The 25,481-nt window shown below is 49.7% G+C and overlaps 1 protein-coding gene across 38 annotated transcripts in view; it reads right to left on the bottom strand.

Moving 5' to 3' along the window:
• EPB41 (erythrocyte membrane protein band 4.1) overlaps positions 1–24,762 on the bottom strand; it is a 203,213-nt gene extending 178,451 nt beyond the window's left edge. For 13 of the 38 annotated variants that reach the window (XM_067013416.1, XM_067013374.1, XM_067013345.1 and 10 more), the window contains exon 1: positions 4,389–4,608. The gene's annotated coding sequence lies outside the window, so the exon portion shown is untranslated. Of the gene's footprint in view, positions 1–4,388; positions 4,647–24,443 lie in introns of those variants that run through there. The other 25 variants (XM_067013477.1, XM_067013451.1, XM_067013447.1 and 22 more) reach the window with 17 other exon arrangements.
• Positions 24,763–25,481: the final 719 nt, after the last annotated feature.

The following is a 25,481-nucleotide window of genomic DNA, read 5'->3' on the forward strand; positions in this document are numbered from 1 at the left end:
CCACAACTGCTGAGCCTGCACTCTGGAGCCCACAAGCCACAACTGCTGAGCCCACACGTCACAGCTGCTGGGGCCCGTGTGCCTAGAACCTGCACTCCACAATAAGAGAGGCCGCAGTGGTGAGAGGTCCACGCATCTCAACAAAGAGTAGCTCCCGCTCGCCGCAACGAAGAGTGGCCCCCGCTTGCCACAACTAGGGAGGGCCCACGTGCAGCGATGAAGACCCAATGCAGCCAAAAAATAAATTACTTAAATAAATTAATTAAATAAATAAATACTAATCTAACCCAGTGTGTACACCAGAGTATTTGTTACACCACATTTTACTGAGCACACCATGAACCCACTCATAAAAAGGACACAAAGTAAGCAACCAGTGACATACAAACAAACTTAAATAAACAACAAAAATTGACATATATATTTGGAATCTGGCTCTTCTCTAACTAAAAGCTATTACAAATGAAATGAATCAACTACCTTCCAATAATTCTAGATTCTCTGCATAAATAAGACCTATAACTGATCAATTCAGAGGCCTCTTTTAATAGTTTTTAAAAGTTTAATCTTTGAGGCCTTTATTCACAGAAAAAAAGCAAAGTTGTTGATAAGAAAAAAGATGTTAGAATTATTATTGTTTAGTTCACAAATAAAATAAGGTGATTCTATGCTCAAGCAGTTGGGGAAAAAACAAGTCCTTTAGAGGTAGCAATGAATCTGCATTTGAATATACATGTGACCAATCACGAATTTGATGAGACTCTTGGAAAAGTACACTGGCAGCACTTGCACTGACCTGCTTCTTAGATAACAAGGAAACAGACTGTGATCTAAATATACGCTCCTATTGATTTCAGAACCACAGTTAGCCCCTGATAGCCACTGACATTTTAAAGTTATAAAATCAGATCACCAATATTAAATTAGATTTGGACATTCAGAAAACAATACAAACAAGCCCTATAACTCACATCACAAATCACAGACTGCACATTTTAAATCACAATCTACTGATAAGCATACCAAAGTACCTGCAGAGAATTCAAGAATCCTGTGACTTTTAGGCAACGCTTCTGACAGGCTTAACTCTGAAGCCTTCTTAGGAGCAGGAGGAAGGAAACCAAATAGCATTGTAAGCACACTATCTCCCATAAGATGAATCTGTTTAAAATTAAGATCATAAACTAAGGAATAAAATGGAAGGCTGGCTTTGTAGTTTCCAAAAATTTTAAACTCAAGCTGCATACAAGAAAACATCACGAGCTTCCCTGGTGGCGCAGTGGTTGAGAGTCCACCTGCCGATGCAGGGGATACGGGTTCGTGACCCGGTCCAGGAGGATCCCACATGCCACGGAGCGGCTGGGCCCGTGGGCTCGTGGGCCGTGGCCGCTGCGTCTGAGCGTCCGCGGAGCCTGTGCTCCGCAACGGGAGAGGCCGCAGCGGTGAGAGGCCCGCGTACCACAGAAAAAAAAAAAAAAAAAAAAGGAAAACATCACACTGGCGAATTTTAAATGTGAGGCACAAACCTGACAAAAGAGAATAACAGGAAAAATACATAGGTCATATCTCAACAAAATGTCACAACCATTTTTTTTTCAGAGGAGACAAATCTTTTAAAATCATCAGTTAATTTAGATATTAGCTTAGAAATGTTTCTTAAGAGAAAAAGAAAGGATATAAGTACTTTTAAAATGAAAAGAGAAAGATTTGTGTACTACTCTCTTACTGTTATATAAAGTATCACATCACGTTATTTTATATATTATATTGAGGATGAGCCTACTTTAAAACATAGGCTTGGGGGTTCCCTGGTGGTCCAGTAGTTAAGCCACTGAGCTTCCAACGCAGGGGGCGCCGGTTCAATCCCTGGTCAGGGAACTAAGATCCCACATGCCTTGAGGTGAGGCCAAAAAATAAAATTAAATAAAACATAGGCTTGTTTACCATATCTAATACTTGGATACAATAAATATGATTTGAGTGTTTAACCAACATTAAGGACACATTGATCCTTAGACCACCAAGAAAGAGAAGAGATGTAGAAAGCAAGCAGAAATCCACCTAAAATGTAAAACTTTCTTCTATTAGTTTAGTCTTTTTGTTGACAGCCAGAGTTTCCAAGTGTTAAACTTGTCAACTGGTAGAGTTCTTAGCTCTGAGTAGAATGGAAGACTAAGTGGTTTTCTTAATCTACCATCAGCCATCATCTACCACTAAGGGCTACACACATTGATGGCGCACTTAGGACCTAAATCCTTTTAACAAACACCAGTTAAAATTCAACTGGCTGGCCATATTAATGAAGCTCAAAGAAAACTCAGAACAAAACAAAAAATTCCATCAAGTTCCTTTCACAAAGAGAAATTTTCCCCACACTTCAAATTACTAATATGGGACATTTTTAAGAGAACTGAAAACTGTCAGAAGGAATATATATGACAAGCATAGATGGAACCTCATGGCCAAAGGTACAGAGATGGGAAAGCATGGGTTATTACTGAGCAGTTCTTTTTGGCTGGAAAATACAAGTAATAAAGAGAATAAAGGCAGAAAGGTAGATTGGGACCACGTTGTGCAAGGACTTACCTAAAAGATATTTGGTTATAAAACACTGGTATAAATGTTGGAAGAATTTCGGTGAGGCCTAAAGATCAAAATCATTTATTTGTAAGCCTGAATTCAATTATACAAGGCAAAGAAGTGCAGTTTTGTTACTAGAAGAAAGAGGAATCAGAAGGTTAGCATGCTGCTGCAGGTAAGTTCACTTTTAATAGTGGCAAAGATATACTGCACTTCAGTTTCCCCAGGGATATGAATAACGCCTATCTTTACCTTAATTATAACCTTCCTGTAGAAGGTACTCTGAATTAGCACCTTGATACCAAGGCAATCTGATGTTCAGGCATTATATCAATTTTTTTAATCTGTCATTTATTGGGTGCTTATTGTGTGCCATATATTCTGCTATGTACTCCATATGGATTATATTAATAACACCCCAAGAAACTATTTTACAAAACCAAAATTGGTCAGCTGGCAAAGAACTTATTATGTTTCCAACTTACAGAAAAGGAAAATGAAGAGTACATCAAGTTTCCACAAAAAGTAAGAGTTAATGCTACACAACAAAATTGGGATGATAAGAATTATATAAAGATATTTATGATATATATAGCACATATATAAATATATTTGATTTAAACGGTAAAAAATACTGCCAAGGCTGAGATATAGAACACAATAATGAGCAACAGCACTGGGTACAGTATATATCCTCAAGAGAGTATAAATTCACTATAATAATATCCAAGACAGAGACATAACCATTTCTTGCAATCTTCCCTAAAAACAGAAAGAACAGAATACCAGCTGTGAAATCACCCAGACTACCAAAAAAAGCTCGGCATCTCTTAAAAAAAAAAAAAAAAAAAAACTAACTCCTAATCAGCAATACATGCCAAAAAACGACAAGTCTCCACAGACTAGGCATTTATGGTTGGGTACAGTTAGAGAAACAACAGGATGACAGTCGCTATCATGTGGCCAGAAACCTATCCGTCAGCAATTTGTTTCACGTGAGATCACTTTCCCTCTCAAGAGAATGCCCGTTTCTGGGAAGAAAAAACCTCTTTTGGCAAACCCCCACCAGGACTTAACAGCCTGGGGATGCATCTCGGAGGGCGAGCATAGATCCAGCCTCTCCACAGGTAAAGGCAGCCCAGCAAGCAGGAGGAAATACATCCAAGCCGACAGATGCGCGAACTGAAAAAGGAGGTCACGACGCTGAGAGAATCGATTTAACCCTTTGGTCCCTGGGACCCGGGAAGACTCAGCGGGAGAGCACAGAGCCCTCGGGTTTGGGGAATTTTTCTTAATGATGCGGGTGTCTATGGCGGGAAGGCCTTAAAGTCCTTGCAGGGCTCCCTCCACCCCTCACATTGCTCCTGACTTCTCCAGACCGCCCAGCTACCTCTTCACCGAGAAACCTCTCTGCGGCTGCACCCCACACCTTCGCCGCCCGAAACCTGCAACTCGCCCCCATCTGGTTTCCTTCCAGGGCTCCTGCCCACTGTACAATGACTGACAGACCAGACGGTACCGATTTCCCCTCGTCAAAAATGCACCCCGAGCCTAACTTTTAAACGCTCCCCCAGCGCCACCCCCGCCTCTTTCCCCTCAGGCCGGCCGCGTCCCGGCTCCAGCCTCTCGGCCACCGGCGTGCCGAGGACGTGCGGAGGCCGTGGAGCGCGCGCCCCCGGCCCGGGCCTGCGGGGGGCTGGAGACAAAGAGGCTTCGGCGCCGCCGCGGCCTCCAGGACCGTCCCCTCGGGGACAGCTCCGCGCCCCCCACCCCAGCTCCGCTCGCGCGCTGCCGCCGGCTAGCCTCACCGCTGGCTCCGGGGCCCGGGCTCCCGTGCCCGCCTCTGCAGCCGCCAGACGAACAATGGCAGAAGGAGGCGCCGGCGTCCAAGGCTCGGCCCTCTGCGGCTTGCTGGCCCGCGGGCTGCTGGCGGGCGGACTGACTGACTGACTAACCCACCAGCGAAGGGAGGGAGCGAGCGAGTGAGGGAGCGAGCAGGCGGCCCCGGCGCGCGCCCTCCCGCCTTCACTCAGCGAAGCGAGGCCCGCCCGGCCCTTAGCCAGCCCGCCCCGCGCGCCCCTCCCCCTCTATTCGCCACAACATTGTAGTAAATTTCTATTGGATGGCGCCGCAGGGAAGTAGTGGGCCGGGCCCGCGGCCCGCCAGCCCATTGGCTGAGGCCAAGTCCTGGCTCCTCTCATTTCCCCCCCTCCCCTAGGCCGGTAAGTAGCAGGGAGGGGAAGGAAAAAGAGGGGAAAAGGCTAGGGGGCTGGCCGCGTGTGCGCAGGCGCAGGTCGAACCCGCTCTCGGGTCTGTGCGTTCCCGGCCCCTGAGGTACCCACGTGGGGAACGTAGCCAGTGCCCTGGACGAAGGTGACGCCCTTTCCCACCCCACCCACCCCAAGGAGGGTCAGGTAAGGGTCTGAGATTTGGAAGTTGCTCCCGAGCTACCCACGCTGACTGTCCCCCAAATGGACTTAGTGACCTTGGGTAAGTCATTCAACTTATCTGGGCCTCAGTTTCCCCATCTACTAACTTGACGTCTCTAGACGCCATTCCAACCCTGACATTCGATGAGACTTCACCTCTCCAGGCAGCTGTGTAAGGCCTGAAATGGATGCTTAGTGTTGCCACGCCAAGATTTCAGCTGTCTTCTGCATTTACAGGTCTCCTAATTCTGCCCTGGCTGCCTCAAAATCATGAAACCTTAGCTTCGGAAGTCTGGTCTCCAGCTGAACTTAGGGTTGCTCTGACAATTGCCTGATGTGCTGTTATTTCCCTTCATTAGTTTCAGAGGCCCCTTGGACCTTAACACTCCCTGCCAGGCTGGTGTCTGAACAGGCGAGCAGAAAGAAGGCTCTGTTTTAAGCATTGTCCCTATAAGGTAAGATAATTCTGGTATTCCCATTTTCGAGATGAAGAAACCCAAGCAGAGAGGCTTAGACCTGCCACGATAAGAAGCCAGGTAATCTGACATCGGAGCCTGTATATGACAGCTAGACCATCTCCTCGCATCTAATCACAGCCCCCTCACAGCTCAGCCTCTAGAAACAGACTACCTGAGTTCAATTCTGTCTCCCTAATTGTTTGCCCTACTCTGTGCTTGTTTCCAACCCATAAAAGGGGATAATAACAATTCCTAACTCATAAGAGTTATTGTAAAAATTAAATGAGTTAAAATAGGTAAAGGGCTGGGACTTCCCTGGTGGCGCAGTGGTTAAGAATCTGCCTGCCAATGCAGGGGACACGGGTTCGAGCCCTGATCCAGGAAGATCCCACATGCAGCGGAGCAACTAAGCCCATGTGCCACAACTACTGAGCCTGCTCTCTAGAGCCCATGAGCCACAGCTACTGAGCCCATGAGCCACAACTACTGAAGCCGCATACCTAGAGCCCGTGCTCCGCAGCAAGAGAAGCCACCGCAATGAGAAACCCGCACACCACAATGAAGAGTAGCCCCCACTCGCCTACAACAACGAAGACCCAATGCAGCCAAAAATTAATTAATTTATTTTTAAAAATATATATGTAAAGGGCTTAGAACAGTGCCTAGCTCACAGTAAGATCTACTTAAGTGTTAATTATTACTGCTATCTGGAGACTAAAATATGGACTGAGAGGAGTGGGGCTCGCTGACATAATAATAGATTTGGTAAGCACTCAATTGCCAGCACCGAGCCGAGCACATTACATGGTTTTCTGTTTGAAACATCATAAGAGACCCTTGAGGACCACCTGACTACCCTATCTAAAACAGCCTCCACTTACACACCCTTGCCCTGCTTTAATTTTGTTTCATGGCACTTCTACCTGACTTTCTACTATATATTTACTTATTTGTCCCTCTCAATAAATTGCTGCAGTTTAGACTCACTAGACTGCAAGCTCCAGAAGGGCAGGGACTTTGTCCTCTTGCTCATCTCCCAGAACAGTGCACGCTCAATAAGTATTTGCTGAACGAGTGAGTGAGTTATCCCCATGTATATATAAGGAAGCTGAGGCTTAGTTAGGTCAGGTGACTTGGCCAAGGTCATTCTGTGTACTAGGGGTGAAGCACCTGTTCTTGAATATTCTGGTCCCCTGCCTCAGGTCCTCAGGTTCGGGAGCTCTAGCTCTACTACCTCTGTGCCTCAGAGGCTTCCTTCACCTATCAGACCTGGAAATCTGGTGCCATGAAGGATAAATCCTGAAGATCAATCACAAGACAGCTCACCACTACCATCACTGTGTTATCCAGCAAATACAGATTCATGAAAACCAATATTCTCTATGCCATGAAGTGCTAGGCAATGACACACTGTACTTAAAGAGGCTTCATTGGAGTGTGTAGTATTTAATAATCATCACCCTGGAAAAAAAGTGGGGATCTTAGGCTAGCAGAAAACAGCCAGACATAAGGCAGATGTAAACCACTCAAATGCAGAGTGCCGTGCAACACCACACCAAAACTGTTGACACAGGCTTTAGTATCTTAAAGGTTGCAAATCCAGTCCTGGCTTTTAATTCTTAGCCTGGATATGAAAGAGCTTTGTAAACTGTAAAGTACTATCCACACACATGAGGGATTTTTGTTCTTAGTTAGGAACACACCATCACCTGTTAGGCTAAGTGCCAGATCCTTGAGTATAGCAGGGCCCAACACATAGTAGGGGGTAAGAGGAACAGTAATGCCCAATCCAAAGGCAGGGAAACTACCCTTACTCCTGTGCCCATCTGCCCTCTCAGAAGAGGCCTCTGCAAACCAGACATCCGGTCCCAGCTCACCCTGCAGAGGCTGCCACTGAGTATAGGGTAAAGGTCCCACGCACCATCTCTGAAGCTAATTTCCTAGGAAGAAACTCAGCTCCCTCCCTGCCTGCTGCTCCATGCTCACATCTGGGTGGCGGCTGTGCCATGCATGCTCCAAGGCCCAGGATGGGTTCTCTAGGGGCCATCTCTATCCCGCCTGCCAGCTGAGCCCACCTCTGCCTCCCCCACCACCCCTCCTTTTCCTTCCTAGGGAATACAGGCCCTGCAAGCTGCCTCTCAGCCCCTGGAGTGGTCAAGGGCACTAAGGGAAAAAAAAACAAAAAAGAAAAAAGACAACATGAAAGGGTCCTAATCCTTCCCCATTGCAAACTGGGCTCCAGCAAAAAGCAAACACCAGCTGCACAGAAGAGGGTGAAATTAGAGGGTGAAATTAGGTGGTGACCACGGGGGAAGGCCAGGGACAGTAGATGGGGCCTCCAATGACCTGGAAAAGATGAGATTGGAAGAAAGTGAGGGTGGGGTGGGGGAACAGTTGGAGTCGGAGCCATTCCCAAATCCAGGACGTGGGCAGATTAGGGACACAGCTGGCCTGAAGCCCCAGTGGTAGGGCTCATGGAAAACATTTGTTGGTTGTGGGGAGTGGCAAGAGATGAAGAGGGCTTTGAAAACCTGGGCCCACCAGCAAAGTGTTCTGAACAGTCACTACTGAATAAAAACCAATCCTGGTACCAAAAGTACATGAAGAGTAGAGCTTTCCATCTGGCCCATGGTAATAAAATTGCAGTCATTTTAGACCTTTTAAACACAAATGATAAATCAAACAAGCTATAACAAGGTGGAAAAATTGCTCTTTATACAGTGGTATATACCTTTCTAGGGGATTATTTTTAGTAGTAGTGTTTGCATTGTTCACAGAAAATATAGTTAAGTAAGAAAAAAAATTTTAATCAACATAAAGCCATCAATCAGAAATAACTACCATATTTTGGTGGGAGATTTCCCTTCTAGTACCTCTCCTGACAGATATACTTTTTTGTTTATATATATTAAGTCATATGAAATTGCTGATTTTATAGGTTAAAATGGTCAGGTATCAGCAATTGCATATGGTTCAGCCTAATGCTTTTTTAAATTTTAGATCATATTGTTTCAGAACCAACTTTTTTCTCCTAACAATATATTATGACATCCACAGTGCCCTCAAGTGGATGTACCATAATTTAATTAAACCTAACTGTTATTAGACATTTAAGTTATTTCCCATTTTTCTCTCTCTATTTCTTTTTTCTTTTTCTTTCCCTTCTTTTCCCCATTTTTCTCTCTTATATACTTGACAAATATCCTTTTATCTAAATCATACCCATGATTATTTTTTAGAACACACTGACTGCAGCATATATTTATAAATTATAAAATACACAGCTGCCTGTGCTGGTCATTTTTTGAGATAAAAGCAAAAGAAATCAGCAGATGCAATGAAAGACAATACATGAATGAATACTCTTTCACATTTGAAAACACAAGAGGATGTTTTGACCTCTTTGATAGAATGCACTTTGCTTACAAAAATTGCATTAAGCTCTGTTTTAAAGAGTTCCCTGTGCACAGTAAAAGCAAAAACAGCTAAGTATGATTAAAATCCATACATTGGAGTTGGCAAGTTACGTCCTTTCTGCTGTGAAGACACTCCAAGAAACAAGGGGCAGAAGGGAAGGAAGTCGAAATTGTAAAAGAGGACCCAGTGGCCATTTAGTAAGGTATTCCTTTAGGCCTCTAGATTCACAAAATGTTAGAACTGGATGATAGGCCCTTAGAGATCATCAAGCCCAAGCTGATTTTAAACATATTGGGAAATGGGTCCAGAAACTGGAAGAGACTTGCCTGAGGTCACATAGCACAGGGAAGGCAGAGCCCAAACTTGAACCCAAGTTTTCTGACCCCTACTCCAGATTCTGTTCACTGCCTTCTTCTAAGTGCAGCTACATTTCTCATCCAAAGCTGGAGGCCAAGCTAAATTGTACAGCCATATAACCTAGGACTGTCTGAGCCGGAAGGGACCTTAGAGATAACTTATTATTAAAAATAATGACCACTACATTTATTAGATATTTACTATGTGCCAGGCACGTACTGAGTACTTTATATGCATTAATGCACTTAGCCGCATAGCAACCCTGCAAAGTGTTATTAGCCTCAATTGCAGTTGAAGAAACTACAGCCTAGAAACATTAGGTGATTTGCCCAGTGGCACAATTTAAACGAAGTCCATCTGCTACCCCTGTCCTCTGCTCCACACTGCTTTCATACCACTTTCAGGAAAGCACTTTGGAAATGAGATGAAGGAGCAACATCAACATCTGTCCCAAGACCCCAGGGAAAGGCTGTTGTGGCTGCTTCTGATTGGAGCCCTGGGCCATTCAAGGAGGGACCCAAGAATCTGACCTGCCATGACCCTCCCCAACCCCCTTCTCTCACCAGCTGTAGTATGCCTAATGTCCCTGATCCAGCCAAGCCTCCAGCTCACTCAAGCTTAACCCACTAATTCTCTATCCCTCAGGCAGGGAACCCCCTAGGCCCAGAGGGTTTCCCAAGAAACTCGGGAACAGGCTCAGTGCCACCAGCTAGCTGAGCCCCTTCTTAACCTGCTAAAGTCAACCTGGCCCAACCCTCGCCTGGGAGAGGGCAGAGGAGGAGCTATGGGGAAGCAGGAGGAGACTGGGTACCCAGAAATGGCCAGGTGTGACTTGCCCTAAGATCCTCCAAAGCTGCTGTGGCAGGACAGTTCCTGAGCTGTCTGTCTAGCATTTAGCTAGTCTCCATTTGTAAGCCTTCCAGTGACTGGGAGTTTTTCCATGGGGAAAAAAAGAGAGAAATGACTACAAATAAGTCCAGCCTCAGCTCTGCAATAAGTTCACTGTGTGACTGTGGGCAAGTCACTTACCCTCTCTCTTAGTCAGCTCGGTCTGCCTTAACAAAATGCCATAGACTGGGTGGCTTAAGCAACAGAAACTTATATTCTCACAGTTCTGGAGGCTGGAAGTCCAAGATCAGGGTGACACCCTGGTCAGATTCTGGTGAGAGCTCTCTTCCTGGCTTGCAGACAGCCACCTCTTCTCATGTCCTCACATGGCAAAGAGAGGGGGAGCTCGCTGGTATTCCTTCTCATAAGGACACTAATCCCATCATGAGGGCCCCTCCCTCATGACCTCATCTAATCCTAATCACCTCCCAAAGGCCCCATCTCCAAATACCATCACATTGGGATCAAGGCTTCAATGTGAATTTTGGGCGGGACACAAATTTTCATCCATTACACCCTCTCTGGGCTCCCATTTCCACACCAATCAAATAGAGGTACCCACCCAGGATATCACCCAGGGTAGCAAGAAGGATCAATTATGTGGGAGGTGCAAAGGGTTCTTCAGATTACAAGCCCACACCTGTGGGAAGTATGATTTTTATTGTTTATTTTATTTTTTTTTTTTTAGTGATATGCGGGCCTCTCACTGTTGTGGCCTCTCCCGTTGCGAAGCACAGGCTCTGGACGCGCAGGCTCAGCGGCCATGGCTCACGGGCCCAGCCGCTCCGCGGCATGTGGGATCTTCCCGGACCAGGGCACGAACCCGTGTCCCCTGCATCGGCAGGTGGATTCTCAACCACTGCGCCACCAGGGAAGCCCTATTGTTTATTTTTATTCTGCTGTCAACCAAGCAGAAAAAAATCCTCAATCCCAAGGCAAAAGCCTCCCTGGAACTGAGGACATGCTGGTCCCCCCTTTCTTCATCCAGCAGACATTACTGAGCACCTCCTGTGCGTAGGCACTGGGGATCACGGGATGAATGAAATGAGACCAGTAGCACCAAGAACAAACACCCTCATCATCATCCCATATTCGGGTGATGGCAAGAAGAGATAAAAGGATTGGGGGCTTTTAAGGTAAGCAGACCGAGGTTCAAATCAAAGCTCCACCACTGAGATGCTATGTGAGTTCAGGCGAGTCACTACTCCTCTCTTCCTTATCTATAAAATGGGGATGAGGGCTTCCCTGGTGGCGCAGTGGTTGAGAGTCCGCCTGCCAATGCAGGGGGCGCGGGTTCGTGCCCCGGTCCGGGAGGATCCCACATGCCGCGGAGCGGCTGGGCCCGTGAGCCATGGCCGCTGAGCCTGCGCGTCCGGAGCCTGTGCTCCGCAACGGGGGAGAGGCCACAACAGTGAGAGGCCCGCGTACCACCAAAAAAAAAAAAAAAAAAATGGGTATGACATCTGCCAGCCATTGTACCAAGTACTCTTTATGCAACACATCACTGAACCTTTACAACAGCCCCTTGAACACGGTATGACTCTAATTCCCATTTTACAGATGAGGAAATAGAACCCCAGAGAAGTGAACAACTTACCCAAGATCACCCAGCTAGTAAGAGTCAGAGTTAGGATTCAAACCTACATCTGCCTGGCTTTATTGCTAGTACCGTCTTACAGTTTACAGAATGTCTGCATTCCTGTAATGATCATTATAATAATACCAGCGTAAAGAGCACTCTCTATGTGCCTAGATCCTTTACCTGCATTCCCTTATTTAGTTGTCACAACAACCCTATGGAGTGGGTACTATTTTAACCCCATTCTTTAGCTTTGGGAACGGAAGTCAGAGAGGTGAAGCAATTTGCCCAATGTCACACAGCTAAGAAGGGGTATAGTGGGGAAACCAAGTGTGTCTGACTCCAGAACCCTATCCTTGCCCACTGCACTATCCTGCCTCTCTTCCCTGGTGAAGCCAAGCAGGTGTCTATCTCTTTATCTATGTTTGACAAATGAGAAAGCTGAGGCCCAGCAAAAGGTACTGATGTGCCTACGGGGACCCAACAACTCAGCAGCTAAGCAGGGACTTGAACCCAGGCTCCTGAGTCTTAAACATAGGGTTATTTCCTCCACCCATAATACCTGAAACCTGGGCACCAGAAAATGGCCCTGTGAGCTGGACCTTTGGGAACTATACCTCCCCCAGAGGCATGGGGACCCCCCTCTAAACCAGGCTAGGCATGGAGAGACCAGCATGTGCAGGAGAAGAAAGTTTGCAGAATACTGCCTGGGGAAGACAGCGATTGAGCTGGTTTGCAGGTGCCCCTAGCTTTGGGCACCTCTGTCTTGGTCTTCCTAAGCCATGGACCCGTAGCTGGAAAGGGGGTAGTTATAGAGGAAGCCACTCCAGGCCTGGGCCCCCGCTGGCTAGCACAGCTCTTTGCTGTGATTTCTGCTGATAAACAAAAAGCTCAATCCTCTGGGCCTAAGTGCTAATTACCAATAATGACATAATAACCATGTGGGCCCAACAGCCAAAGAGTCCCAACTAGAAATTCTGCATAGCTCAGACTCAGGAACAAAAGATTTAGGCACTCCAGCTGAAACTGATGCCCTGGCAGAAAATGTCAGAAGCTAAAGGGCTTCAGGGTTGACCCAACCAAGGTATTATCTGGCAGACGGAGATGATGACCACTCATACAATTATTTATTGAGAATCTATTGTGTGTGAGTGTGTGTGTGTGTGTGTGTGTGTGCGCGCGCGCTCAGAATAGTGCTAGATCCAGAGAGAAGATGCTTCATTTATTCATTAATTCACTCCACAAATATTTACTGAGCACCTACTATGAAGCACACACTCTTCTAGGTACAAGGGATATGACATTGAACAAGACAGACAAATATTACCATCGTCACTGAGCTTACATTCCAGTGGGGGGAGTCAAACAATAAGCAAATATTCTATAAAATATTGTATGTCAAAAATTGATAAGTGCTGTGGAGAAAAATAAGCCAGGAGGTAGGATAGGGAGTGTTGGTGTTGTAGTGCCACACTGTTAAATACAATAGTCAGGGGCTTCCCTGGTGGCACAGTGGTTGAGAATCCGCCTGCCAATGCAGGGGACACGGGTTCGTGCCCCGGTCCGGGAAGATCCCACATGCCGCGAAGCGGCTGGGCCCGTGAGCCATGGCCACTGAGCCTGCGCGTCCAGAGCCTGTGCTCCGCAACAGGAGAGGCCACAACAGTGAGAGGCCTGCTTACCAGAAAAAAAAAAAAAAAAAAAAATACAGTAGCCAGGAAAGGCCTTACTGAGCAGGTGACATGTAAACAAAAAAAATTAAGGAGATGAGAGAACAAGTCGTGAAAGGATCTGGGGGTAGAGTGTTCCAGGTCGAAGGACGAGCAAGCGCAAAGGCCCTGGGGTGGAAGTGTGGCTGGTGGATTCGAGGACTTGCTGCCTGAGATCATACCTCTGGTCATTAACAGAGCTGGGATAGAAAAGGCATCAGACAGACTGATCACCCACTGTGTACCTGAACTCCCTTGCATCTTAGGACAATTCTGGAGGTAAGGATTATGCTCATTTTTCTCACCACTTTACAGTTGAGGGAATGAGACCCACAGAAGAGAAGTAATGATCCCACATCACACATCTAGAATAGGCAGGTCTGCTTGCCTCCAGTTTTCTCCAGCCTCCCTGCTCCTCTTCTCTATGCCCTGTCTGTGCAAATCCTAAATACGTATGTGTTGAGTGAATGAATGAACAGATGAATACTGCACATTCTCAAGCCCTGCCTTCTCCGTGAACTGCTTCCTAACTGGCCTTGGCTGATTTCTTCTTGTATCTGCTAATCTAAGAATAACAACAACAATAATTCCACTGTGCCAGCTATGGATGGAGTATTCTACCTGAATTACCTAATTTAGCCCTTAAGTACCTATGAGAAGGTGCTAATATTTTTCCCATTTTGTAAGTGAGAAAATTAAAGCTCACTGAGGTAAAACAACTTGCTAGAGGTCCCACAGCTGGTCAGTGATGAAACTGCGATTCAAACTGAGCTCTGTTGGCCCTTCTTTTAATCCTGTAATGTTAGTAGAAACCTCTGACATCAATCCATCCCCTTCCTTTTAGAAAACAGAAAACAGAGGCTCAGAGAGGTCAGGAAGAGCTGGGTGAGGGCCACAGCCCTCCAGCCCCCAGTCTGGTGGTCCTTCTACTCTTCCACATTTGGGGCTGTGGACCAGGTTTGCCCTTCTAGGCCTATTTCACGGCCTCTGCAAAAGTCTTAGTGTCGTCTTAGCTGCCTGAGGGCAGTTCCAGGGAACTCAGAGTCCACCTCTGTCCCCTCAGCCCTCAACTGTCTCCACAGTAAAATCAGCTGAGGCCTGGGTAATGCAAGACCCTTCTGACTGCTTTTCAAAGCACTTGCAATGGCATTTGATCAGAGGAGGCTGCGGACGGGAAACTGTCCTCATGTGGCTCCTGGAAGAGAGACCATGCAGGCTTGGTGCCAGGAGGGCAGAGATGGGCAAGGGGCAGAGGCCAAAATCAGGCCAAGGGTGAGGATAGAGTGTTCTAGCCAACTAGGAAGGGGGAGGTGGGGGAGAGGGGGCAAAAGATGCTGAGCCTCTGGCTTTAAAACCAGTTTATTGGGTGTCATCTGTTCAACAGGAAACTGTATCAAATACTCCAGGTTCCTAGACTGGGAAGAGGTAGGGCTGAAGAAGGTTCTCAGAGGCAGCAGTTATAACAGCAGTCACAGTTGCTACTTACCACTGAGGCCTCACAGTGCTGAACCCTGGACTAAGTGCTTTATCTACTTTATTGCCAATCCTCACAGTAAAATCAGCCCCATTCTACAGCAGAGGAAACTGAGGCTCAGGGAGGTGAAATGATAGCCAACATCAAAACCATTCACAGGATAGTACAAAAAGGGTCCGGAGACCTAGGCTCCTGCTGCATGACCTTGCGCCATCAGCCACCTGCTCTGATCTGAGGTTCCTGCATCTGTGCCAAAAGGGACTTGGTCACCAGCCTTTGCTGTAAAATCCAAGAGGCTCAGGGATCCACTTCTGCCCAGACTATGGAGCCTCCCACAGATATGGGACATCACTCTGCTTCTGGCTTTGGCCTCTAGCCCAGGAGGGGCCTCTAGGGTGGGGAGTTGGGGAGAGCCCTGCCCTCAAGACTGAGTGTCCTTGGGCCTGAGGCCAAGGTTGGGCAAGGGGTAGGAGGGAGCAAGCTCGGCAGTGGGCCAGGACCCCTCTGGAGATTTGGGCTTGTTTCTTAATCCTTTCCTTCCTTTGTTGGCCAGAGCTCACTGTCAGGAGAGGCAGGGGAAGCAGTGGGTGGGACCAGAGAGACCGAGGAGTCCAAAACACGATGATTTAAGTAGAGTTGCTTTTGATGGGTGCACATTAAATTCAGACACTGAACAAGACCATTTGTGGGGATTACCTCATTGAAGCCTCTGCCCTTCCCTGTGAGGAAGGCCTCTGTCCCCATTTTACTGAGGTGGAAACTGAGGTTCGGAGAGGGAAAATGACCAAAGGCCATACAACTTATAAGTGGCAGAGCCAGCAGGGAACCCAGGTTTGTAACTCCTGAGAGAGGCAGCCACTGAGTGTGACTAGAGTGGGGGTAAGAAGGGACAAGGAGGGAAGGGGGGGGATGGGAGAGGAGGAGGGTGGAAAGGGCCCTGGCATTCTCTATGAGGGGAGCAGGCAGTTATGAAGATGCAGGAAGGAGAGAGTAGCAAGCGATCATCTCCAAAGTGACCATCTCCAAAGCCCTGCATGATCTAGGTCTGCTTCCCTGTCCATCCTCACCTCCCATCACTACCTACCTCTCCCTTTTTGCTCCGGCCATACCAAACTACATACTTAGGACCCAAGCACATTGTGTAGTTTCAAGCCTTCACACACGCTCTTGCCTATGCCTAGAAATCCGTTCCCTCCGCTGCCCACCTAGAGAGCTCTTATTCGTCCTTCAAGTCCCAGCTTAGCTATCTCTTCCCCTGAGGCCTAGAGTTAAGCACCTGCTGGGCTGGGCTCGCTCCGAAGTGCTTCATGCTTCCTGAAGGGTAAGACCCTCCTCTGAGTCATCTTTGTGCCCCCAGAACCTAGTACACAGTCCATGCTCAGTAGATGTATGTTGTCTATACTTGTATTTTATCACTGAACCTTTGAAGCAGGCAAAACAGGTTTTCTTAACCTCTCTCTCAAAGTGAGGACAACAGGGCAAGAGAGGGAGTGACTTCCAGGGGCCACACGGACATTCAGTGACACTGGCAGGGCTAGAACCCAAGGCTTGTCTGCACCTCACAGCCCCTGTCCGGCCTCCACCCCAAAGAGCTCTCTTCCCTGCTAGACCTGCCAGGTTCACCACAAGGGACCCCCAAGGCAGAAGTAGGGGGCATGAGCCCTAGGGGAACTCAGCCAGAAGATGGCAAGGAGCAGACAAGTGGCTTTTACCCCCTGACCCAGCTGTGTCCCTCAGCCAGAGACCCCAGCAGGCCCCATCACCCCCAGACCTAAGACCTCACTCTCACCTCTTCCCCCTCCTGCCTGCCCACTGCAGTCTAGCTCGCCCTGCTGGCTCTGCCTCCTGGACAGAGGTCACAACCCCCGGCTGCTCCCCAGTCCGTGGCTCAGTCCCAAGCCCCATACCTCAGCATCACTCACCTGGAGAGTTGCCCCTGCCCCTTCCCTCCTGTCTGTCCTCTGCACAAAGTGATCCTCCCGAAATACAAGCCTGGCCACGCCATTCCCCTGCTTCATACCCAATGGTCCCCCATGGCCTCTGGGCCAAGACCCCTAACTCCCTGTCTCTCTAGCCGCATCCCCCCAAGTGCAGGTCACGGCTTAGTACCTTGGCAAAGCAGTTCCTTCCACTAGGAATGCCCTTTCTCCTGGTCTTTGCCTGAGATGTTCACAGTTCACACTTCAGTGCTTCAATCAAAGGTGGAGTTGGTAGTTTCTGTGTCCTCCTCCCCAACCAGACTCTGAGCTCCCAGGCGAGGAGGCAGTGGGGGCAGAGATGGCATAGATTCACCTCTGTTCCCCATGCCCAGCACAGGGCCTGGCACAGAGTGGGTATGAATGAAAGCAGATGGCTAGGAAAGGGAGGTACATTCCTACTTCCAAGAGGCCTCCTCCCTCCCTATATGCAGGTGACTTTCAGAACCTGTTAGATTGGTTACTACCTGCCTGTCCCCAGCGGGTTCCTCCCAGGCCTGGTCTCCACTGTCTCAGGAGGGATATCTTTGTAATCCCAAAATAATACTCATAAATATAATAACAATAATTACTATCATTGAGTACTCACTGTGTGCCTTACGTGCATTATCTAATCCTCATAAGAACTCTTAAGAGGTAAGTAGTTTCTTTTTTTATCCCCATTTTACAGATAAGCAAACTAAGTCTCTATGAGGTTAAATGTCTTGCCCAAGGTCAAACAACTAGTAAGTGATGGACACAGGATTCAAAGCCAGGTCTGTCTGACTCTCAACAACTGCACTGGCAGGCCTTCTCCTGCTTTCTGTTCTCGCCTTTCTTGAAAACTCTTGGAGCACCAGGCTGGGTGGGGGTACTGTGTGTGTGTGTGTGTGTGTGTGTGTGTGTGTGTGTGTGTGCGCGCGCGCGCGCACGCATGCGTGTGTGCGTGTGCACGTATGTGAGAGTGTGTGTGTGTGTGTGTGTGTGTGTGTGTGTGTGTATCTATATATTCAGCAAACAGCCCAGCAGCCCCCACCAATACTGTGCTGGGCAATGGAGATGGACAGAGAAGACTCAGACCCAGCCTCTGCCTCCTTTGGGGAAGTAAGAGGGTTTCACACTAATAATCGCCGCCTTGGGGTGAGCAGATTTGGGTCTGAGCCCCAGCTCCACCCCTAAATAACTATGTGACTCTGGGTAACTCACTTGATTTACTCTGCACCAGTTCCCTCATCCATAAAGTTGAGGCCATAATGCCTACCTCATAGGGTCACCGGGAGTACTAGATGAGATAATGTGTCTAAAATAACATGTAACAACCAGCCCAGCATATGAAAAATATCCAATAAGTGGCAATAGTACATATGATGACTAGAGAGTCTCAGGATCCCTCGGCCAAGGTGGGATGCAATTCTCCAGGGCCCTCCCTGGAGCCTCCTCAGCCAGGGCCAAATGGTAATAGTGATGATGATTCCTACTCTACCCATTTGCACACTGAATAATCCTTCAAGGGAAGTATGCTTTATTAACCCTATTTTACAGGTGAGGTAACTGAGGCCCAGAGAAGGTGGTTTACTGAACCAAGTCACACAGCAAAAAATGGCAGAGCTGGGACCTCCACTCAGCTACTTCCACACTGGGCAGAAGCCACAGCCCTTATCCCTGGGCCCTGGCCAGCCTGCTGGGGAGTCTGGGGTTCCTGACTCCTAGATTCTAGTTCCACCCAGGTGGGAAGTTAAAGTAGGAGAAAGGAGCCAAAAAGAGGAACACTTTACTTAGTCCTCTCCCAGAATAAGCCCAGGCCTGGGAGAAAACCAACATTTACCAAGCAGGGCCCTGTGCCCCGCACTTCTCACTGGCTCCTTCCCACGCCCGTGTGGGGCAAGTGCTACAATACACATGTCTCAGATGAGGTCTCCAAGACTCAGAGAGGTTAGTGACTTATCCAAGATCACACAGCTAGGAAGGTGGCAGTCCTAGGAGGCAAAGTCCCTCCTCATCCCTCCCTCTTTCATCCCCAGACCGCCTCAGCCGCCCCACCCTTCTGCTGAAATCCAGAGGCTCTGCCACTCCTTCCCCAGGCCTAAGCAGAGGCCCTGAGTCTAGCTGCCTAGGCCCCTCTCTCTGCTGACTGATGCCTGCTTGGTACTTGATCCCACACTCAGTTCAGAGGACCCAGAGCTCACTTAACAGAGACCTGGTCCCCAAGGGATGCACAATCTTGGCAGCAAAGAGGGGACTCATGCTCACTGAGCCCCTATAAGGCTGGGCGCTTCATATGCATTAGTCATTTAATCCAATACACAGCACAATGACGGGTGCATAGTGATGCTGAATGAATATTTTCTTTCATTCAGAAATATTCATTGCATACCTACTATGAGCCACTCTATCCTCGGTGCCGGGATACAGCAGTGCACAGGTGAACTAACATCCCGGCCCTCGTGGGGCTTATGGGAATTAAAGAATAAACATACTTGTGTCAGGTAGGTGTTAATATTCCCACTTCACAGATGCAAAACGGAGACACAAAGAGCCACCCATCAGTGACTAAAACCAGACGCAAAAATCACTGCGTCAGTGTGTCAGGAGTCTGGAAAGAAGCCAGCTGGTTGTGATAGGATCCTAACTTCAGAGTTAGGATCTTCCCTCAGCTCTTCCTCCCCCCCCACCCCCCACCCCCGGCCTCCCTTTACACCTCCCAGTGGCCTCAGAGCCACAGGAAGCGCATTAGAATAAAGCCCATGTGGCAGTTACTTAGCCAAACCAGTACTCACCCAGAAGCAGCCATGGGGTCACACAGCCATTGCGGGAGAAGCCGTGGAGTCATCGCCGCAGTGGCACATGGAAGCAAAGGACAGCAGTGAGATACAAGCACAGCCAACAAACAAGTCTTTGGGGCCCCTATTTGGCCTGAGCCTGGGCCCGGGGAGTTGGGGTGGGGGGGACCCTGCCCTTCCCTCTGCCTCGGGGGGCTCGCAGATACCGTCTTAGTCAGCAGTCTGATAATCTACCCTGAGCTCATCTCCATGGGCCCAGCCCACTGGAGGCAGCAGGATCCCTGCGGACAAACATTAGCTGAGTACCTACTGTGTGCCAGGTGTTGGTCCCTGCCCTCACGGAACCTACAGTCAGTGAGGAAGCAATCTTATAAATAATAACTGAATTACAACTGTGATGAGTGCTTCAAGGAGGAGACTTGAGAACTTGGGGTCATACCCTGGCTCTACCATGTACTAGCTTGGTGACATTGGGCCTATTTCTTAACTTCTCTCTGTCTCAGATTTTCATCTGTAAAATGCAGAAAGTATTAGTACCCACCTCCAGGGTTGTTGTGAAGATTAAGTAAGTTAATATATGTAAAATATTTTGAACATTGCTTGGCACACAGTAACACAGCCAACTTCATAAATGTTAGCTACTGTTATCACAGGGAGCTGTAGGAAAGGGTTTCAGAGAGATCTGGTGTGGGTCAGGCCACCATCTACCTGAGAAGGTAGAGACTAAAGGAGACAATGAGAGGTGAAGCTCTGAGCCCAGTGCCTGGTGTATGGTAACAAATTCCTCAATAAATAGTGGTGACATTCCTAGGGTTGTTCTCCAGTGCATCACCCCAGGGTAAAGCATCTCAGCAGAGTTGCTGTCAGAAACGCTCCCTCCCCACAAACATGCACCCAGAAGTGCAGCTTTGGACTGAAAAATAACCAGCACCCACATTCTCACCTGATTCCACAAATGCCTCATTTCCTTTGACCTTCACAATAACCCCGGAAGTGGACAAAGGCAAAATTATTACTACTCCCATTTTACAGATGAGGACAGTGAGGTGAAGGGACTCCTCTCTGTATGTTCTTGGCCTCTCACTTCACATCTCCAAGACTAGTTAAGTGATCAAGCCAGGATTCCAACTGGCATCTGCCCGGATTTTGTTCTCCAGGTCTTCCCTTCCATTTTGCCCTTCAGTCTCTGCCATACTAGCTGTCCAGCCCCAGACAAGCCTTTGAACCTCTCCAACCTCAGTCCCTTCATCTAAAATAGTTGCTGTCAAACAGCCAGCCCAGGATCCAAGCTGTTCCTGACCCAAATTCTCCCTCCAAAGGCTCAGCCACTACTACCCAACCCCTCCTCTAACCCTTGACCCCATCGCCAACCTCAGCCACTCACCCTCAGGCCAAGGAATGTCTGTACTCAACTACTCTAAACCCATGCTTTACAGATGGAGAAACTGAGGTCCAAATTGGCCACATATGCAGGGTTGCCTTACAGTGCCCAGCTCTTGCACTGAGCATAGGCAGGTGGGGCTGGCCCTCTGGAGAAACTCCCTGTGAGGCCCTGACCCCCAAGATGCTCCTTTCCCCCCCTCACTGGAACCAGTGGGCACCCACAGAGCATGTCCCCCACCTCCCCAGCCTGAACATCCCAGAGCTCTGAGCTCACCCAGCAGGGATCAGGCAGGTTCTGCAGGTAAGGGCTAAGCAATGTGGGCACCTCAGTAGCTATGGGGTGGAGTCTCCCCCTTTTAGCTGAGTCTGGGCTTTGGAGGCAGACAGACCTGGCTTAGAATCCCAGCCCAGCCACTTCCTAGCTGTGTGACTTTGGTCAAGTCAATTCACTCCCTGAACTCCTGTGAAATAGGGATAATACCTATTTCCCTCACGAGGATGTAAGAATTATGAGGAATACGTAAAGTTGCATATTAAAGGCTTGGCACAGACGCCATGCATAGTGAGTGTTCGAGAGGCTGCAGTTCCAACTGTGATTCAAGAACACAGGCCAAGAACAGGACTTGGGGGCCCATCACACTCAACCTTGCCCTTGCCCCATTCTCTCCCTCTCCCCTCATGTGGGGTGAGGGTAGTCCCAAACCAGGTCCCGGAGGCTGTAGTAACGGGCGCCGGAAGATCCTTAGAGACTCTAGGCTCATCTGCCCTTCTCATTTCACAGAAAGAGAAACTGAGACCCAGGGAGAAAAGTGTCTACCCACAGACTATCACGGAGTGGAATCCTGCCCCATTAATAAACATCAGAATCTTAGGCCCTGGGGAAATTCTGAATGCCCCATTCCCCCGGGGACTATCATAAAGGTCCACTCTGCAAATCCCCAACAAATCTCAGGCCACCATGACCTCTATGGTGAGTCTTTCATGGGTATCCTATTCAGCTCTTTGGCCAGCTGACCCATATATGTCACACAGTAGGTGCTCAGGAAAGGCTTAGGGAATAACCACATGAAATTACTCTTTGGTTCCACAGCTCTGCTCAGGCTCCCCCTCCAGAGGTCTCTCCTTGCATCTCTCTTCCTCACTTCCACCACAGCCCACTTCTGTCTCAGGTCCTATCAGCTGTACCCAACTCCAGCCAGCAGAGCTCTGGGCCTCCAGAGGCCTGTACTGTATCAGCATCTTCCCAGCCAGGCTGGGAGGTTCCTGCCCAGCAGAGTCAGCCAGGCTCCCTGCCAGGGTCCATTCTGCAAAGGGGGTGCTGGCCTTGCCCTGCCAGGGGCCCCACCCCCAATGGCTAGGGAGTGAGGCAGCCTGGGAGCTTCTATTGGCCCCTGGGGCCTTCAGGAGGGAGGCCAGCCTGGTCTAGGCAGTTCAGGGATAGGCTGAGCAGGAAACACATGCGTGTCACCCACACACCCAGGCACTCCACCTGCGTCCCACATTGCTAGGACCTGGCAGGTTCTGCCTGTCTCTCCTATATACCCAGAGGAAACCTCAGGGCTTCCTCACTCGATTCCCTTCTTTTTTTTTTTTTTTTTTTTTCGATTCCCTTCTTAAAACACCCCCGTTGGCCTGTTCCCAGAACAGTTACCATTCTGGTCACTGCACACGCCTTGCCTCATTTGATTCTGCTAATGCCTGTAAGATCTGGATTATTGACTAAGAAGGAACCTGGGGCTCAGAGAGGTGAAGTGATTCATGCAAGGTCACGTAGCAAGGAAGTGGCAGGACCAGGATTCAAACCCAGTTCTGCTGCATGTAAAGCCTACAGGGTACCAGAAGTCCTCTTCTGTCCCTCCTCTCTGTTCCCTACAGCTTCTGGATGCCCTTCTTCCCAAAACTTCCACCCCCTCTGCAAAGTCTCTCCTCCCCCATTCCTAGTCAGAATTAACAATTACCACCTCATAGTGGCTATTAACACCTTGTTTACATGCACCCTGACAGCAGCAGGTAAGGGAGTTATCTCTGAGGTGTCTGTCTCTCTGACACTCAGAAGGGACCTGAAGGCAGGGAGTGATCCTAGTAAGTGCTCCTTAGACCTTGAGAGTCTGTCACTTCTATCTCCACCCTCCCCCGCCCCCTATGCAAAAGTCCTCTGACCTCCTCCTGTTGATCGCCTGCCCACACCAGTCCCCAGGCCTGTAACTGGGGTGAAGTTGGGAGCATGCAGTAACCTCAGGGGCTCTGTGCCAGTGCTCTGGCCCCTCCCCGGCCCCACCCTCTTCCCTTCAGTAGCTGAGCAGCTACTCTGACCTGACAACAGGCAGTTCTCACAGGGACTCCCAGCTTCCCTAAGCCCAAGCCCAGGTCAGGCTCTCCCCAAGCCCCCTCCTAGAGAAAAGGACTCCAGAAGCAGAGAGGGGTCTGCCTTCAGCCATAATCCGGGAATTTAAGGGGGTCACATTCAGCCACTCCCTCCCAGAAGAAGCTGTAGGCCTCGGAGTAACCTCCCCCAGTCCCACGGGGTAGTCCTCCCCTCCCTCCTTCTGGGGCAAGCTTGGGCTGAGGTCGGTCTGGACAAGTCCCGGCCCTCAATTTGCTGGAGGGGAGAAGTCCTATCCTACCCCCAGTGTCTCTTTGGGGGTAGGATAGGAAAGTGTAGGCGAGGGCAGAAAACTCTCGGAGAAAGACAGAGGACAGGGACAGGGAGAGACTGGGCCACACAGAGGAGATGAGAGACACAGGGAACCGGAGGCAAGCAGGAACCAGAGCACGACAGAGAGACCCGGCCGACTGGAGACAGAGAGAAGTCCCCTAGACCAAGCCTGGAAGGGAGCGTGTGCGTCCAGGGCGGCGACCGGAGAGCCACCCACCCTGGCGGACAGAGCCAGCGCCCCAGCTCACGGGTCCCTCAGTCCGGAAACTCAAAGTCAGTTACGTAAGGGTCGGAGCGGGGCGCGGGGCCCTGGGCCCGGGTGCCCCCTCCCGCTGCACACCGCCCGCCCGCCCGCTCCGCCGGCGCTGCAGCTGGCCCGGCAGGAGCACTCGGGGCCCGACAGGGCGGGGTTGGGGGGGTAAAGCTGGGCTGCAACACTCCTTAGAGACACGCCCGCCGGCACCTAACCCGGGACCCCTGACCCAGACAAGCCCGGACCGGCTGGGACCGCCAGCGCCAAGAGTCCATCTCCGGACGCGAGCTCTCGGACCCCCTTCCCGTCGCCCCTGCCCCTCCCCGCGCTCCGAACTTCGAGACGCCCAGGCCCCTCTGGACCCTCAGTTCGCAACTTGGAACCCGGGACCCCTAGAGCCCCCGATCCCGACCCCTAGGACCAGATCCTCTCCCCACCCGCGGGACGGCCCGGGCCCTAGGAAGTGGGTCCATCTGTCTCTCATCCCGTCCCTCCCGGGGTCGCCCCCAGGCGGTCCGGGCTCACCTGGGCCGGATGGGGCGGAGACCTGGCTGGGCCAGGCCGGGCCGCGTTCTCGCCCTCCGCCACTCTCGCCCTTTAAGAGGTTCCTGCCACTTTGCCCCGCCGGGGGCCTCCACCTGCACTGACAGGGCAACTCCGGCGTGAGGCCCCGCCCCCGACCCGGGGCGCCTTCTGATTGGCGCAGGCAACTGCCATTCAGCGGGGCGGCGTGGGGGAAAGAGCCAGGCACAGTGAGCGTCGCAACCGGGAAGGGGCGGGGGCTGCAGGTGCGGCCTGACCGGACGCCTAGCTCTGGGCGGCAGGGTGCTGACCCTTTGGGTCTGGGGAGGGTCGGGCAGAGAGCTGCTGGATTGGCTGGTGTGGTGTCTGACGTCATATGGCGAAAGTATGGTGCAATTTGCCACGTGGTGCTACCCTTAAGGCTGGAAGGGAGATGGGGAGTTGGTCATAAGGGACCTAGGAAAGTGACCCTGGCGAGGACCCCTTGGTGACCTGTCCCACCTGTGTGACCTCGAGCGAGTCACTTCTCTGAATCTGAATTTCCTCAACTATAAATCTTACAATGTTTTCCTGAGAATTAGTGATATATGCTAAGTGTCAAGGGCAGGTCTGGCACACAGTTGGTGGCGTTCAGTAAATGTGGGTTCTCCCTTCATCTCCATCTTGCCACTCTTCTCAGAGACTTTCCCTCTCTTGATTGTCCATCCCATCAGCGATGGAAAGGGCTTACATAGTCACTGGTCCAAGTCCCTTCCCCTCTTTACCTCTTTCAGACCTGTTCTCACATACTTCCAATGACAGGAAGCTCACCACCTACCAGTCAGGCCTCCTTCATTTTATTTTATTTTATTTTGTTTTTGCAGTTATTTCCTTCTACCTCATTTATTTTTTTATTTTTTTATTTTTGCTGTGTTGGGTCTTCGTTTCTGTGCGAGGGCTTTCTCTAGTTGTGGCAAGCGGGGGCCACCCTTCATCGCAGCGTGCAGACCTCTCACTATCGCGGCCTCTCGTTGAGGAGCACAGGCTCCAGACGCGCAGGCT

This window comes from Kogia breviceps, chromosome 1, assembly GCF_026419965.1.
Source record: "Kogia breviceps isolate mKogBre1 chromosome 1, mKogBre1 haplotype 1, whole genome shotgun sequence".
In the NCBI taxonomy this organism is placed as follows: Eukaryota; Metazoa; Chordata; class Mammalia; order Artiodactyla; family Physeteridae; genus Kogia; species Kogia breviceps.